Source organism: Drosophila biarmipes, unplaced genomic scaffold (genome assembly GCF_025231255.1).
Source record: "Drosophila biarmipes strain raj3 unplaced genomic scaffold, RU_DBia_V1.1 ptg000084l, whole genome shotgun sequence".
Classification (NCBI taxonomy): Eukaryota; Metazoa; Arthropoda; class Insecta; order Diptera; family Drosophilidae; genus Drosophila; species Drosophila biarmipes.
This window is the reverse complement of record NW_026114567.1, coordinates 5,083-23,698: the sequence shown is the minus strand read 5'-3', so window position 1 is coordinate 23,698 and position 18,616 is coordinate 5,083. Positions and strand designations below refer to the sequence as shown.

Sequence of the window (18,616 nt, the reverse complement as noted above, 5' to 3'; positions counted from 1 at the left end):
GAATTGATATATGCCAGTAAAATGGTGTATTTTTAATTTCTTTCAATAAAAACATATTTGACAAAATTAAGAAACCAATTTATAAAACTCTAAGCGGTGGATCACTCGGCTCATGGGTCGATGAAGAACGCAGCAAACTGTGCGTCATCGTGTGAACTGCAGGACACATGAACATCGACATTTTGAACGCATATCGCAGTCCATGCTGTTATGTACTTTAATTAATTTTATAGTGCTGCTTGGACTACATATGGTTGAGGGTTGTAAGACTATGCTAATTAAGTTGCTTATACAAATTTTATAATGAAATTTTATAAGCATATGGTATATTATTGGATAATAATAATTTAATTATTTTATTCATAATATTAAAAAATATATGAAAAACATTATCTCACATTAGTAAATAATTTGAATGTGAAAAACGAAGAGAAATATTTTCTTTTTCAATCAAATGATACTGAGAAATGTCTAGCATAAAAATTTATCTAGAATTGTCTCTTATTAATGATTAGAAAATAGAAAACCGTTGACAATATTATTGTTCTTCGTTGATTCGTTAAATCAAACAAATGCCATTTATATACAGATATTATTAATATAACGAATTTAATAAAATGTTTTATCATTATATATAAAGAATTAATTGCATATAAAAGTTATACACAACCTCAACTCATATGGGACTACCCCCTGAATTTAAGCATATTAATTAGGGGAGGAAAAGAAACTAACAAGGATTTTCTTAGTAGCGGCGAGCGAAAAGAAATCAGTTCAGCACTAAGTCACTTTGTCTATATGGCAAATGTGAGATGCAGTGTATGGAGCGTCAATATTCTAGTATGAGAAATTAACGATTTAAGTCCTTCTTAAATGAGGCCATTTACCCATAGAGGGTGCCAGGCCCGTATAACGTTAATGATTACTAGATGATGTTTCCAAAGAGTCGTGTTGCTTGATAGTGCAGCACTAAGTGGGTGGTAAACTCCATCTAAAACTAAATATAACCATGAGACCGATAGTAAACAAGTACCGTGAGGGAAAGTTGAAAAGAACTCTGAATAGAGAGTTAAACAGTACGTGAAACTGCTTAGAGGTTAAGCCCGATGAACCTGAATATCCGTTATGGAAAATTCATCATTAGAATTGTAATATTTAAACAATATTATGATAATAGTGTGCATTTTTTCCATATAAGGACATTGTAATCTATTAGCATACCAAATTTATCATAAAATATAACTTATAGTTTATTCAAATTAATTTGCTTGCATTTTAACACAGAATAAATGTTATTAATTTGATAAAGTGCTGATAGATTTATATGAATACAGTGCGTTAATTTTTCGGAATTATATAATGGCATAATTATCATTGATTTTTGTGTTTATTATATGCACTTGTAGGATTAACAATGCGAAAGATTCAGGATACCTTCGGGACCCGTCTTGAAACACGGACCAAGGAGTCTAACATATGTGCAAGTTATTGGGATATAAACCTAATAGCGTAATTAACTTGACTAATAATGGGATTAGTTTTTTAACTATTTATAGCTAATTAACACAATCCCGGGGCGTTCTATATAGTTATGTATAATGATATTTATATTATTTATGCCTCTAACTGGAACGTACCTTGAGCATATATGCTGTGACCCGAAAGATGGTGAACTATACTTGATCAGGTTGAAGTCAGGGGAAACCCTGATGGAAGACCGAAACAGTTCTGACGTGCAAATCGATTGTCAGAATTGAGTATAGGGGCGAAAGACCAATCGAACCATCTAGTAGCTGGTTCCTTCCGAAGTTTCCCTCAGGATAGCTGGTGCATTTTAATATTATATAAAATAATCTTATCTGGTAAAGCGAATGATTAGAGGCCTTAGGGTCGAAACGATCTTAACCTATTCTCAAACTTTAAATGGGTAAGAACCTTAACTTTCTTGATATGAAGTTCAAGGTTATGATATAATGTGCCCAGTGGGCCACTTTTGGTAAGCAGAACTGGCGCTGTGGGATGAACCAAACGTAATGTTACGGTGCCCAAATTAACAACTCATGCAGATACCATGAAAGGCGTTGGTTGCTTAAAACAGCAGGACGGTGATCATGGAAGTCGAAATCCGCTAAGGAGTGTGTAACAACTCACCTGCCGAAGCAACTAGCCCTTAAAATGGATGGCGCTTAAGTTGTATACCTATACATTACCGCTAAAGTAGATGATTTATATTACTTGAAATATAAATTTTGAAACTTTAGTGAGTAGGAAGGTACAATGGTATGCGTAGAAGTGTTTGGCGTAAGCCTGCATGGAGCTGCCATTGGTACAGATCTTGGTGGTAGTAGCAAATAATCGAATGAGACCTTGGAGGACTGAAGTGGAGAAGGGTTTCGTGTGAACAGTGGTTGATCACGAGTTAGTCGGTCCTAAGTTCAAGGCGAAAGCCGAAAATTTTCAAGTAAAATACAAATGCCAAACAAATATATATATTATATAAAATCTAGCTAAATTAATATACTTGAATAATTTTGAACGAAAGGGAATACGGTTCCAATTCCGTAACCTGTTGAGTATCCGTTTGTTATTAAATATGGGCCTCGTGCTCATCCTGGCAACAGGAACGACCATAAAGAAGCCGTCGAGAGATATCGGAAGAGTTTTCTTTTCTGTTTTATAGCCGTACTACCATGGAAGTCTTTCGCAGAGAGATATGGTAGATGGGCTAGAAGAGCATGACATATACTGTTGTGTCGATATTTTCTCCTCGGACCTTGAAAATTTATGGTGGGGACACGCAAACTTCTCAACAGGCCGTACCAATATCCGCAGCTGGTCTCCAAGGTGAAGAGTCTCTAGTCGATAGAATAATGTAGGTAAGGGAAGTCGGCAAATTAGATCCGTAACTTCGGGATAAGGATTGGCTCTGAAGATTGAGATAGTCGGGCTTGATTGGGAAACAATAACATGGTTTATGTGCTCGTTCTGGGTAAATAGAGTTTCTAGCATTTATGTTAGTTACTTGTTCCCCGGATAGTTTAGTTACGTAGCCAATTGTGGAACTTTCTTGCTAAAATTTTTAAGAATACTAATTGGGTTAAACCAATTAGTTCTTATTAATTATAACGATTATCAATTAACAATCAATTCAGAACTGGCACGGACTTGGGGAATCCGACTGTCTAATTAAAACAAAGCATTGTGATGGCCCTAGCGGGTGTTGACACAATGTGATTTCTGCCCAGTGCTCTGAATGTCAAAGTGAAGAAATTCAAGTAAGCGCGGGTCAACGGCGGGAGTAACTATGACTCTCTTAAGGTAGCCAAATGCCTCGTCATCTAATTAGTGACGCGCATGAATGGATTAACGAGATTCCTACTGTCCCTATCTACTATCTAGCGAAACCACAGCCAAGGGAACGGGCTTGGAATAATTAGCGGGGAAAGAAGACCCTTTTGAGCTTGACTCTAATCTGGCAGTGTAAGGAGACATAAGAGGTGTAGAATAAGTGGGAGATATTAGACCTCGGTTTGGTATCGCCAATGAAATACCACTACTCTTATTGTTTCCTTACTTACTTGATTAAATGGAACGTGTATCATTTCCTAGCCATTATACGGATATATTTATTATATCTTATGGTATTGGGTTTTGATGCAAGCTTCTTGATCAAAGTATCACGAGTTTGTTATATAATCGCAAACAAATTCTTTAATAAAACGGTGCATTTATGTATTTTTGATTTGAAAATTTGGTATAACTCCAATTACTCAGGTATGATCCAATTCAAGGACATTGCCAGGTAGGGAGTTTGACTGGGGCGGTACATCTCTCAAATAATAACGGAGGTGTCCCAAGGCCAGCTCAGTGCGGACAGAAACCACACATAGAGCAAAAGGGCAAATGCTGACTTGATCTCGGTGTTCAGTACACACAGGGACAGCAAAAGCTCGGCCTATCGATCCTTTTGGTTTAAAGAGTTTTTAACAAGAGGTGTCAGAAAAGTTACCATAGGGATAACTGGCTTGTGGCGGCCAAGCGTTCATAGCGACGTCGCTTTTTGATCCTTCGATGTCGGCTCTTCCTATCATTGTGAAGCAAAATTCACCAAGCGTTGGATTGTTCACCCATGCAAGGGAACGTGAGCTGGGTTTAGACCGTCGTGAGACAGGTTAGTTTTACCCTACTAATGACAAAACGTTGTTGCGACAGCATTCCTGCGTAGTACGAGAGGAACCGCAGGTACGGACCAATGGCACAATACTTGTTCGAGCGAACAGTGGTATGACGCTACGTCCGTTGGATTATGCCTGAACGCCTCTAAGGTCGTATCCGTGCTGGACTGCAATGATAAATAAGGGGCAATTTGCATTGTATGGCTTCTAAACCATTTAAAGTTTATAATTTACTTTTTAAACGACAATGGATGTGATGCCAATGTAATTTGTAACATAGTAAATTGGGAGGATCTTTGATCACCTGATGCCGCGCTAGTTACATATAAAAGCATTATTTAATACAATGACAAAGCCTAGAATCAATTGTAAACGACTTTTGTAACAGGCAAGGTGTTGTAAGTGGTTGAGCAGCTGCCATACTGCGATCCACTGAAGCTTATCCTTTGCTTGATGATTCGATAATAAAATTGCATAATTTATTTGTTGTGTTGAACTTCTTATATAAAGTTCAACCAACAATCTATTTGTATGCATTGATTGTTTGCTTGGCTTTGTGGCGAATTTTTAATCCTTTATATATTACATTCCTAAGGTCTAGATTTTCAAGTAAGAGACCAATTTGATTAACATATCAATATAAGTACAACTCGACCATCTAATAATAACAATATGAATCGTCATCTTATTAGTGACGCGAAGATTGGCAAACATATAATATAAAAATATTCCTAAGGTCTAGATTTTCAAGTAAGAGACCAATTTGATTAACATATCAATATAAGTACAACTCGACCATCTAATAATAACAATATGAATCGTCATCTTATTAGTGACGCGAAGATTGGCAAACATATAATATAAAAATATTCCTAAGGTCTAGATTTTCAAGTAAGAGACCAATTTGATTAACATATCAATATAAGTACAACTCGACCATCTAATAATAACAATATGAATCGTCATCTTATTAGTGACGCGAAGATTGGCAAACATATAATATAAAAATATTCCTAAGGTCTAGATTTTCAAGTAAGAGACCAATTTGATTAACATATCAATATAAGTACAACTCGACCATCTAATAATAATATGAATCGTCATCTTATTAGTGACGCGAAGATTGGCAAACATATAATATAAAAATATTCCTAAGGTCTAGATTTTCAAGTAAGAGACCAATTTGATTAACATATCAATATAAGTACAACTCGACCATCTAATAATAATATGAATCGTCATCTTATTAGTGACGCGAAGATTGGCAAACATATAATATAAAAATATTCCTAAGGTCTAGATTTTCAAGTAAGAGACCAATTTGATTAACATATCAATATAAGTACAACTCGACCATCTAATAATAACAATATGAATCGTCATCTTTTTAGTGACGCGAAGATTGGCAAACATATAATATAAAAATATTCCTAAGGTCTAGAATCTTAAGCAATAGACCAATTCAACTAAGAGTTGACATATAAAAATATGTTCCTTTTAATGTTAGCAAAATTTTATCGTCACATACTGTTAGTGACGCGAACGTTTTTTTCTCCATGTTTATATGAATGTTTATTCAAAGGTAGAAAGGCAGGATCGTTATTTTATAAGTGAAGCGATAAAAAAATATTATGCAATAGGACATCTATTTATAAATATTTTTAAGTCTTAGAAATTCAAGTAAAGAGATTCAAGAAATTCATTCAACTTAGAGCGCACATATAATTAAAACTATTCCTGAGGTTTAGAAACCAAATTAAATAAAGAGGACATATAAACGTATGTGGTATTTTGATGGTAGTAAAAATGTATCGCGATATTATTAGTGACGCGACCAATTTTTATACTCTTTGCTCCATGTGCAAATATATCTAGTGTTTAGATAGTCAATTAAAAATGACAATTTTAACTAAAAGACTTAAAAAAGTGTTTGTCAAACTTATAATTTTGTCAATACTATATAAAACGCCAATCATATCCTTATAAAAGTAAATACGGTATATGGTTATAAATACAAAACCATATATAAATAAAAAAATGAAATCGTATGTATATGGCTTATAGGTATAATACCTATAAGGCATAATAATGTATAATATTAGCAAATATACATATAAAAGTGCATAAATTGTATAGATATGGCATAAAGAAGGCATTTATGAGAATAGCTAGTAGAATTTGCCCATACACTACTAGCGAAATGAGATATTTATACCTAGTGAGGGCGGCACTAGTACTATAAATTGTGGCAAAATAAATCTTATGCAAATGCATAGGATTTTGTCAATACCGTACAAAAAACTAAGTAAAACGTATGGATATTGAAAAATAAATGGATTATATTCATAAAATACGAATATTTCTTGCATTCTCTTGTTATACGAGAGAATATCATACGGAGCGGGCAGCCCCTAGTATAGTAAGCAGTCGAATGGGAGACAGCGTGTCCAAAAACACCTATAGGGAGGTGGTCGTTGGCGGACCTCTCCTCGTATTGGTCAAACTTATGATTTTGTCAATACTATATAAAACGCCAATCATATCCATATAAAAGTGAATACAGTATATGGATATGAATAAAAAACCATACATAAATAAAAAAAAATATGTATAAAAAATTATACATATATTTATATTAAGCAATCGTATGGATGTGGCTTATAGGTATAATACCTATAAGGCATAATAATGTATAATATAGCAAATATACATATAAAAGTGCATGAATTGTATAGATATGGCATATAAGTGACATATTTATGAGAATAGCTAGTAGAATTTGCCCATACACTACTAGCGAAATGAGATATTTATACCTAGTGAGGGCGGCACTAGTACTATAAATTGTGGCAAAATAAATCTTATGCAAATGCATAGGATTTTGTCAATACCGTACAAAAAACTAAGTAAAACGTATGGATATTGAAAAATAAATGGATTATATTCATAAAATACGAATATTTCTTGCATTCTCTTGTTATATGAGAGAATATCATACGGAGCGGGTAGCCCCTAGTATAGTAAGCAGTCGAATGGGAGACAGCGTGTCCAAAAACACCTATAGGGAGGTGGTCGTTGGCGGACCTCTCCTCGTATTGGTCAAACTTATGATTTTGTCAATACTATATAAAACGCCAATCATATCCATATAAAAGTGAATACAGTATATGGATATGAATAAAAAACCATACATAAATAAAAAAAAATATGTATAAAAAATTATACATATATTTATATTAAGCAATCGTATGGATGTGGCTTATAGGTATAATACCTATAAGGCATAATAATGTATAATATAGCAAATATACATATAAAAGTGCATGAATTGTATAGATATGGCATATAAGTGACATATTTATGAGAATAGCTAGTAGAATTTGCCCATACACTACTAGCGAAATGAGATATTTATACCTAGTGAGGGCGGCACTAGTACTATAAATTGTGGCAAAATAAATCTTATGCAAATGCATAGGATTTTGTCAATACCGTACAAAAAACTAAGTAAAACGTATGGATATTGAAAAATAAATGGATTATATTCATAAAATACGAATATTTCTTGCATTCTCTTGTTATATGAGAGAATATCATACGGAGCGGGTAGCCCCTAGTATAGTAAGCAGTCGAATGGGAGACAGCGTGTCCAAAAACACCTATAGGGAGGTGGTCGTTGGCGGACCTCTCCTCGTATTGGTCAAACTTATGATTTTGTCAATACTATATAAAACGCCAATCATATCCATATAAAATTGAATACAGTATATGGATATGAATAAAAAACCATACAAAAATAAAAAAAAAATATGTATAAAAAATTATACATATATTTATATTAAGCAATCGTATGGATGTGGCTTATAGGTATAATACCTATAAGGCATAATAATGTATAATATAGCAAATATACATATAAAAGTGCATGAATTGTATAGATATGGCATATAAGTGACATATTTATGAGAATAGCTAGTAGAATTTCCCCATACACTACTAGCGAAATGAGATATTTATACCTAGTGAGGGCGGCACTAGTACTATAAATTGTGGCAAAATAAATCTTATGCAAATGCATAGGATTTTGTCAATACCGTACAAAAAACTAAGTAAAACGTATGGATATTGAAAAATAAATGGATTATATTCATAAAATACGAATATTTCTTGCATTCTCTTGTTATATGAGAGAATATCATACGGAGCGGGTAGCCCCTAGTATAGTAAGCAGTCGAATGGGAGACAGCGTGTCCAAAAACACCTATAGGGAGGTGGTCGTTGGCGGACCTCTCCTCGTATTGGTCAAACTTATGATTTTGTCAATACTATATAAAACGCCAATCATATCCATATAAAAGTGAATACAGTATATGGATATGAATAAAAAACCATACATAAATAAAAAAAAAATATGTATAAAAAATTATACATATATTTATATTAAGCAATCGTATGGATGTGGCTTATAGGTATAATACCTATAAGGCATAATAATGTATAATATAGCAAATATACATATAAAAGTGCATGAATTGTATAGATATGGCATATAAGTGACATATTTATGAGAATAGCTAGTAGAATTTGCCCATACACTACTAGCGAAATGAGATATTTATACCTAGTGAGGGCGGCACTAGTACTATAAATTGTGGCAAAATAAATCTTATGCAAATGCATAGGATTTTGTCAATACCATACATAAACCGTATGGATATTGAGAAGTTAATAGATTACATCTATAATATGAGAAGTATTTTAGTATTCTTATTAAATAAGAGAATACTATAAGGGTGAGTGGCAAAGAGAATTGAATATACCCGAATGGGAGACAGCGTGTCCAAAAACTACTATAGGTGGTGTGGCAAATATGAGGAAGGCAATATATCCATATAATGAAAATAAAAGTGCGTTTTCTTATTATATAAGAGAACACTATATGGGTGAGTGGCAAAGTAAATTGAATATACCCGAATGGGAGACAGCGTGTCCAAAAACTACTATAGGTGGTGTGGCAAATATGAGGAAGGCAATATATCCATATAATGAAAATAAAAGTGCGTTTTCTTATTATATAAGAGAACACTATATGGGTGAGTGGCAAAGTAAATTGAATATACCCGAATGGGAGACAGCGTGTCCAAAAACTACTATAGGTGGTGTGGCAAATATGAGGAAGGCAATATATCCATATAATGAATATAAAAGTGCGTTGTCTTATTATATAAGAGAACACTATATGGGTGAGTGGCAAAGTAAATTGAATATACCCGAATGGGAGACAGCGTGTCCAAAAACTACTATAGGATGGTCAATGGGCCGGCCGTCTGCTATTGACATATGTCAGTAGAGAAGATATTATCCGTCAAATTTGTTTCTTTATTCATTTATTTGAATACGAGACTTGGCTCCGCGGTTAATATTTTAAGCCCAAAGATAATAACGTTGAAACAAAGGCCAAGTTTCTATTGTACATAGAATAACAAATTGTTTCCGAATTTTATCGTTAATTTTAGGAGGTAGGCTAACATGATTTATATTATATGTGTATTATTAAATAATAATAGTACATAAAAGTCTACCAAAGAAATATAAAAATGTAATTATGAATACATTTTCAATATTAATATCAACTTATATTGTTGATAATAAAAAATAGCTATTAAGAGAGTTATTTAAGAAATTATATAATATATAATAAAGAGTATATATATAAATAATATATAAGTATATATTATTTAAGAAATAAATATAGTAGTAATAATTATATATATACACTCGGTTCTATTTTATATATTACCAGAGACTTATATGGATATATATAGATAAATTTTAAATTTATCGTCAAAATACAAATGATTAACTCAATATCTTATATTGGTTAAACAAAAATTGTACATGTGTGGATACAATATATTATGTATGTCGAACAAAAATGATATTTTAGAATGAAATGTGCATATATAAAGAAAATATATGAAAAATAAATATTGTGTTTATAAAGAATATGATTCTTTTTGACATCAATAAAAACTTGTTATTATTAGTGGCGAAACAAGTATAAATTGGAAAACAAACGTATACGAATGCTATATAAAAATGGCCGTATTCGATAGAAATAAAATCTATAACAACATATATATTGCTAATTTCTATTCAAAAAATATGAATGAAATATGAATAAAAACATTATTCTGGTTGATCCTGCCAGTAGTTATATGCTTGTCTCAAAGATTAAGCCATGCATGTCTAAGTACACACGAATTAAAAGTGAAACCGCAAAAGGCTCATTATATCAGTTATGGTTCCTTAGATCGTTAACAGTTACTTGGATAACTGTGGTAATTCTAGAGCTAATACATGCAATTAAAACATGAACCTTATGGAACATGTGCTTTTATTAGGCTAAAACCAAGCGATCGCAAGATCGTTATATTGGTTGAACTCTAGATAACATGCAGATCGTATGGTCTTGTACCGACGACAGATCTTTCAAATGTCTGCCCTATCAACTTTTGATGGTAGTATCTAGGACTACCATGGTTGCAACGGGTAACGGGGAATCAGGGTTCGATTCCGGAGAGGGAGCCTGAGAAACGGCTACCACATCTAAGGAAGGCAGCAGGCGCGTAAATTACCCACTCCCAGCTCGGGGAGGTAGTGACGAAAAATAACAATACAGGACTCATATCCGAGGCCCTGTAATTGGAATGAGTACACTTTAAATCCTTTAACAAGGACCAATTGGAGGGCAAGTCTGGTGCCAGCAGCCGCGGTAATTCCAGCTCCAATAGCGTATATTAAAGTTGTTGCGGTTAAAACGTTCGTAGTTGAACTTGTGCTTCATACGGGTAGTACAACTTACAATTGTGGTTAGTACTATACCTTTATGTATGTAAGCGTATTACCGGTGGAGTTCTTACATGTGCTTAGATACTTGTATTTTTTCATATGTTCCTCCTATTTAAAAACCTGCATTAGTGCTCTTAAACGAGTGTTATTGTGGGCCGGTACAATTACTTTGAACAAATTAGAGTGCTTAAAGCAGGCTTCAAATGCCTGAATATTCTGTGCATGGGATAATGAAATAAGACCTCTGTTCTGCTTTCATTGGTTTTCAGATCAAGAGGTAATGATTAATAGAAGCAGTTTGGGGGCATTAGTATTACGACGCGAGAGGTGAAATTCTTGGACCGTCGTAAGACTAACTTAAGCGAAAGCATTTGCCAAAGATGTTTTCATTAATCAAGAACGAAAGTTAGAGGTTCGAAGGCGATCAGATACCGCCCTAGTTCTAACCATAAACGATGCCAGCTAGCAATTGGGTGTAGCTACTTTTATGGCTCTCTCAGTCGCTTCCCGGGAAACCAAAGCTTTTGGGCTCCGGGGGAAGTATGGTTGCAAAGCTGAAACTTAAAGGAATTGACGGAAGGGCACCACCAGGAGTGGAGCCTGCGGCTTAATTTGACTCAACACGGGAAAACTTACCAGGTCCGAACATAAGTGTGTAAGACAGATTGATAGCTCTTTCTCGAATCTATGGGTGGTGGTGCATGGCCGTTCTTAGTTCGTGGAGTGATTTGTCTGGTTAATTCCGATAACGAACGAGACTCAAATATATTAAATAGATATCTTCAGGATTATGGTGTTGAAGCTTATATAGCCTTCATTCATGGTGGCAGTAAAATGTTTATTGTGTTTGAATGTGTTTATATAAGTGGAGCCGTACCTGTTGGTTTGTCCCATTATAAGGACACTAGCTTCTTAAATGGACAAATTGCGTCTAGCAATAATGAGATTGAGCAATAACAGGTCTGTGATGCCCTTAGATGTCCTGGGCTGCACGCGCGCTACAATGAAAGTATCAACGTGTATTTCCTAGACCGAGAGGTCCGGGTAAACCGCTGAACCACTTTCATGCTTGGGATTGTGAACTGAAACTGTTCACATGAACTTGGAATTCCCAGTAAGTGTGAGTCATTAACTCGCATTGATTACGTCCCTGCCCTTTGTACACACCGCCCGTCGCTACTACCGATTGAATTATTTAGTGAGGTCTCCGGACGTGATCACTGTGACGCCTTGCGTGTTACGGTTGTTTCGCAAAAGTTGACCGAACTTGATTATTTAGAGGAAGTAAAAGTCGTAACAAGGTTTCCGTAGGTGAACCTGCGGAAGGATCATTAATGTTTTAATATCCTTACCGTTAATAAAATATTTGTTTATATTATAATAAATACATTATAGTATTACAAATAAAATATGAATTGCCAAAATGTATATGAGATCTATTATAGATCAAATGAAATTTCGAACAAGCAAATCGAAATAATGCAAATATTAAAATTATATATTGTATTTAATACATATGAGAGAAATTAATAAGCAGCCAAAGCAAACAAATAAAAATTCGAACAAGCAAATCGAATTATTAAAATAATAATATTAAATTATTATTGTATATCCTTACCGTTAATAAAATATTTGTTTATATTATAATAAATACATTATAATAATACAAATAAAATATGAATTGCCAAAATGTATATGAGATCTAATATAGATCAAATAAAATTTCGAACAAGCAAATCGAAATAATGCAAATATTAAAATTATATATTGTATTTAATACATATGAGAGAAATAATAAGCAGCCAAAGCAAACAAATAAAAATTCGAACAAGCAAATCGAATTATTAAAATAATAATATTAAATTATTATTGTATATCCTTACCGTTAATAAAATATTTGTTTATATTATAATAAATACATTATAGTATTACAAATAAAATATGAATTGCCAAAATGTATATGAGATCTATTATAGATCAAATGAAATTTCGAACAAGCAAATCGAAATAATGCAAATATTAAAATTATATATTGTATTTAATACATATGAGAGAAATTAATAAGCAGCCAAAGCAAACAAATAAAAATTCGAACAAGCAAATCGAATTATTAAAATAATAATATTAAATTATTATTGTATATCCTTACCGTTAATAAAATATTTGTTTATATTATAATAAATACATTATAGTAATACAAATAAAATATGAATTGCCAAAATGTATATGATCTAATATAGATCAAATGAAATTTCGAACAAGCAAATCGAAATAATGCAAATATTAAAATTATATATTGTATTTAATACATATGAGAGAAATAATAAGCAGCCAAAACAAACAAATAAAAATTCGAACAAGCAAATCGAATTATTAAAATAATAATATTAAATTATTATTGTATATAAACACAATTAAAATACTGTGTGTATATGGACCATAATATACACGCGTTGCGATATGTATTGTTCATCTCAGTTATGCGCATACATTGGATAATGCAACAACCTAAAATGTACAATGTTGTACCTGGTTTTATACAGGTTAATGTTTTATATAAATTTCAATTTATATCGCTAAAAAAGTATTAATATATATATATATATATTTATTTACAATAAATGCAATTTAAAAAGAAATACTTTGATATATATTGGTTATATAAAACTAAGACATTTCGCAGCATTCGTTTTAGGTATAAAAATAAATTTATTGAAGGAATTGATATATGCCAGTAAAATGGTGTATTTTTAATTTCTTTCAATAAAAACATATTTGACAAAATTAAGAAACCAATTTATAAAACTCTAAGCGGTGGATCACTCGGCTCATGGGTCGATGAAGAACGCAGCAAACTGTGCGTCATCGTGTGAACTGCAGGACACATGAACATCGACATTTTGAACGCATATCGCAGTCCATGCTGTTATGTACTTTAATTAATTTTATAGTGCTGCTTGGACTACATATGGTTGAGGGTTGTAAGACTATGCTAATTAAGTTGCTTATACAAATTTTATAATGAAATTTTATAAGCATATGGTATATTATTGGATAATAATAATTTAATTATTTTATTCATAATATTAAAAAATATATGAAAAACATTATCTCACATTAGTAAATAATTTGAATGTGAAAAACGAAGAGAAATATTTTCTTTTTCAATCAAATGATACTGAGAAATGTCTAGCATAAAAATTTATCTAGAATTGTCTCTTATTAATGATTAGAAAATAGAAAACCGTTGACAATATTATTGTTCTTCGTTGATTCGTTAAATCAAACAAATGCCATTTATATACAGATATTATTAATATAACGAATTTAATAAAATGTTTTATCATTATATATAAAGAATTAATTGCATATAAAAGTTATACACAACCTCAACTCATATGGGACTACCCCCTGAATTTAAGCATATTAATTAGGGGAGGAAAAGAAACTAACAAGGATTTTCTTAGTAGCGGCGAGCGAAAAGAAATCAGTTCAGCACTAAGTCACTTTGTCTATATGGCAAATGTGAGATGCAGTGTATGGAGCGTCAATATTCTAGTATGAGAAATTAACGATTTAAGTCCTTCTTAAATGAGGCCATTTACCCATAGAGGGTGCCAGGCCCGTATAACGTTAATGATTACTAGATGATGTTTCCAAAGAGTCGTGTTGCTTGATAGTGCAGCACTAAGTGGGTGGTAAACTCCATCTAAAACTAAATATAACCATGAGACCGATAGTAAACAAGTACCGTGAGGGAAAGTTGAAAAGAACTCTGAATAGAGAGTTAAACAGTACGTGAAACTGCTTAGAGGTTAAGCCCGATGAACCTGAATATCCGTTATGGAAAATTCATCATTAGAATTGTAATATTTAAACAATATTATGATAATAGTGTGCATTTTTTCCATATAAGGACATTGTAATCTATTAGCATACCAAATTTATCATAAAATATAACTTATAGTTTATTCAAATTAATTTGCTTGCATTTTAACACAGAATAAATGTTATTAATTTGATAAAGTGCTGATAGATTTATATGAATACAGTGCGTTAATTTTTCGGAATTATATAATGGCATAATTATCATTGATTTTTGTGTTTATTATATGCACTTGTAGGATTAACAATGCGAAAGATTCAGGATACCTTCGGGACCCGTCTTGAAACACGGACCAAGGAGTCTAACATATGTGCAAGTTATTGGGATATAAACCTAATAGCGTAATTAACTTGACTAATAATGGGATTAGTTTTTTAACTATTTATAGCTAATTAACACAATCCCGGGGCGTTCTATATAGTTATGTATAATGATATTTATATTATTTATGCCTCTAACTGGAACGTACCTTGAGCATATATGCTGTGACCCGAAAGATGGTGAACTATACTTGATCAGGTTGAAGTCAGGGGAAACCCTGATGGAAGACCGAAACAGTTCTGACGTGCAAATCGATTGTCAGAATTGAGTATAGGGGCGAAAGACCAATCGAACCATCTAGTAGCTGGTTCCTTCCGAAGTTTCCCTCAGGATAGCTGGTGCATTTTAATATTATATAAAATAATCTTATCTGGTAAAGCGAATGATTAGAGGCCTTAGGGTCGAAACGATCTTAACCTATTCTCAAACTTTAAATGGGTAAGAACCTTAACTTTCTTGATATGAAGTTCAAGGTTATGATATAATGTGCCCAGTGGGCCACTTTTGGTAAGCAGAACTGGCGCTGTGGGATGAACCAAACGTAATGTTACGGTGCCCAAATTAACAACTCATGCAGATACCATGAAAGGCGTTGGTTGCTTAAAACAGCAGGACGGTGATCATGGAAGTCGAAATCCGCTAAGGAGTGTGTAACAACTCACCTGCCGAAGCAACTAGCCCTTAAAATGGATGGCGCTTAAGTTGTATACCTATACATTACCGCTAAAGTAGATGATTTATATTACTTGTAATATAAATTTTGAAACTTTAGTGAGTAGGAAGGTACAATGGTATGCGTAGAAGTGTTTGGCGTAAGCCTGCATGGAGCTGCCATTGGTACAGATCTTGGTGGTAGTAGCAAATAATCGAATGAGACCTTGGAGGACTGAAGTGGAGAAGGGTTTCGTGTGAACAGTGGTTGATCACGAGTTAGTCGGTCCTAAGTTCAAGGCGAAAGCCGAAAATTTTCAAGTAAAATACAAATGCCAAACAAATATATATATTATATAAAATCTAGCTAAATTAATATACTTGAATAATTTTGAACGAAAGGGAATACGGTTCCAATTCCGTAACCTGTTGAGTATCCGTTTGTTATTAAATATGGGCCTCGTGCTCATCCTGGCAACAGGAACGACCATAAAGAAGCCGTCGAGAGATATCGGAAGAGTTTTCTTTTCTGTTTTATAGCCGTACTACCATGGAAGTCTTTCGCAGAGAGATATGGTAGATGGGCTAGAAGAGCATGACATATACTGTTGTGTCGATATTTTCTCCTCGGACCTTGAAAATTTATGGTGGGGACACGCAAACTTCTCAACAGGCCGTACCAATATCCGCAGCTGGTCTCCAAGGTGAAGAGTCTCTAGTCGATAGAATAATGTAGGTAAGGGAAGTCGGCAAATTAGATCCGTAACTTCGGGATAAGGATTGGCTCTGAAGATTGAGATAGTCGGGCTTGATTGGGAAACAATAACATGGTTTATGTGCTCGTTCTGGGTAAATAGAGTTTCTAGCATTTATGTTAGTTACTTGTTCCCCGGATAGTTTAGTTACGTAGCCAATTGTGGAACTTTCTTGCTAAAATTTTTAAGAATACTAATTGGGTTAAACCAATTAGTTCTTATTAATTATAACGATTATCAATTAACAATCAATTCAGAACTGGCACGGACTTGGGGAATCCGACTGTCTAATTAAAACAAAGCATTGTGATGGCCCTAGCGGGTGTTGACACAATGTGATTTCTGCCCAGTGCTCTGAATGTCAAAGTGAAGAAATTCAAGTAAGCGCGGGTCAACGGCGGGAGTAACTATGACTCTCTTAAGGTAGCCAAATGCCTCGTCATCTAATTAGTGACGCGCATGAATGGATTAACGAGATTCCTACTGTCCCTATCTACTATCTAGCGAAACCACAGCCAAGGGAACGGGCTTGGAATAATTAGCGGGGAAAGAAGACCCTTTTGAGCTTGACTCTAATCTGGCAGTGTAAGGAGACATAAGAGGTGTAGAATAAGTGGGAGATATTAGACCTCGGTTTGGTATCGCCAATGAAATACCACTACTCTTATTGTTTCCTTACTTACTTGATTAAATGGAACGTGTATCATTTCCTAGCCATTATACGGATATATTTATTATATCTTATGGTATTGGGTTTTGATGCAAGCTTCTTGATCAAAGTATCACGAGTTTGTTATATAATCGCAAACAAATTCTTTAATAAAACGGTGCATTTATGTATTTTTGATTTGAAAATTTGGTATAACTCCAATTACTCAGGTATGATCCAATTCAAGGACATTGCCAGGTAGGGAGTTTGACTGGGGCGGTACATCTCTCAAATAATAACGGAGGTGTCCCAAGGCCAGCTCAGTGCGGACAGAAACCACACATAGAGCAAAAGGGCAAATGCTGACTTGATCTCGGTGTTCAGTACACACAGGGACAGCAAAAGCTCGGCCTATCGATCCTTTTGGTTTAAAGAGTTTTTAACAAGAGGTGTCAGAAAAGTTACCATAGGGATAACTGGCTTGTGGCGGCCAAGCGTTCATAGCGACGTCGCTTTTTGATCCTTCGATGTCGGCTCTTCCTATCATTGTGAAGCAAAATTCACCAAGCGTTGGATTGTTCACCCATGCAAGGGAACGTGAGCTGGGTTTAGACCGTCGTGAGACAGGTTAGTTTTACCCTACTAATGACAAAACGTTGTTGCGACAGCATTCCTGCGTAGTACGAGAGGAACCGCAGGTACGGACCAATGGCACAATACTTGTTCGAGCGAACAGTGGTATGACGCTACGTCCGTTGGATTATGCCTGAACGCCTCTAAGGTCGTATCCGTGCTGGACTGCAATGATAAATAAGGGGCAATTTGCATTGTATGGCTTCTAAACCATTTAAAGTTTATAATTTACTTTTTAAACGACAATGGATGTGATGCCAATGTAATTTGTAACATAGTAAATTGGGAGGATCTTTGATCACCTGATGCCGCGCTAGTTACATATAAAAGCATTATTTAATACAATGACAAAGCCTAGAATCAATTGTAAACGACTTTTGTAACAGGCAAGGTGTTGTAAGTGGTTGAGCAGCTGCCATACTGCGATCCACTGAAGCTTATCCTTTGCTTGATGATTCGATAATAAAATTGCATAATTTATTTGTTGTGTTGAACTTCTTATATAAAGTTCAACCAACAATCTATTTGTATGCATTGATTGTTTGCTTGGCTTTGTGGCGAATTTTTAATCCTTTATATATTACATTCCTAAGGTCTAGATTTTCAAGTAAGAGACCAATTTGATTAACATATCAATATAAGTACAACTCGACCATCTAATAATAACAATATGAATCGTCATCTTATTAGTGAC

The 18,616-nt window shown here is 33.9% G+C and overlaps 5 non-coding genes across 5 annotated transcripts; all 5 read left to right on the top strand.

The window, feature by feature from the left end:
* The first annotated feature begins 85 nt into the window (after positions 1 to 85).
* Positions 86 to 264, top strand: LOC127012461 (5.8S ribosomal RNA). The gene has a single exon (XR_007765949.1). It is a non-coding gene; the product is annotated as a 5.8S ribosomal RNA (ribosomal RNA).
* Positions 265 to 666: 402 nt separating this feature from the next.
* Positions 667 to 4,637, top strand: LOC127012459 (large subunit ribosomal RNA). The gene has a single exon (XR_007765947.1). It is a non-coding gene; the product is annotated as a large subunit ribosomal RNA (ribosomal RNA).
* Positions 4,638 to 10,366: 5,729 nt separating this feature from the next.
* On the top strand, positions 10,367 to 12,361 carry LOC127012464 (small subunit ribosomal RNA). Its single transcript, XR_007765952.1, has one exon. It is a non-coding gene; the product is annotated as a small subunit ribosomal RNA (ribosomal RNA).
* A 1,469-nt stretch (positions 12,362 to 13,830) lies between these two features.
* On the top strand, positions 13,831 to 14,009 carry LOC127012454 (5.8S ribosomal RNA). Its single transcript, XR_007765942.1, has one exon. It is a non-coding gene; the product is annotated as a 5.8S ribosomal RNA (ribosomal RNA).
* A 402-nt stretch (positions 14,010 to 14,411) lies between these two features.
* On the top strand, positions 14,412 to 18,382 carry LOC127012458 (large subunit ribosomal RNA). The gene has a single exon (XR_007765946.1). It is a non-coding gene; the product is annotated as a large subunit ribosomal RNA (ribosomal RNA).
* The last annotated feature ends 234 nt before the right edge of the window (positions 18,383 to 18,616 follow it).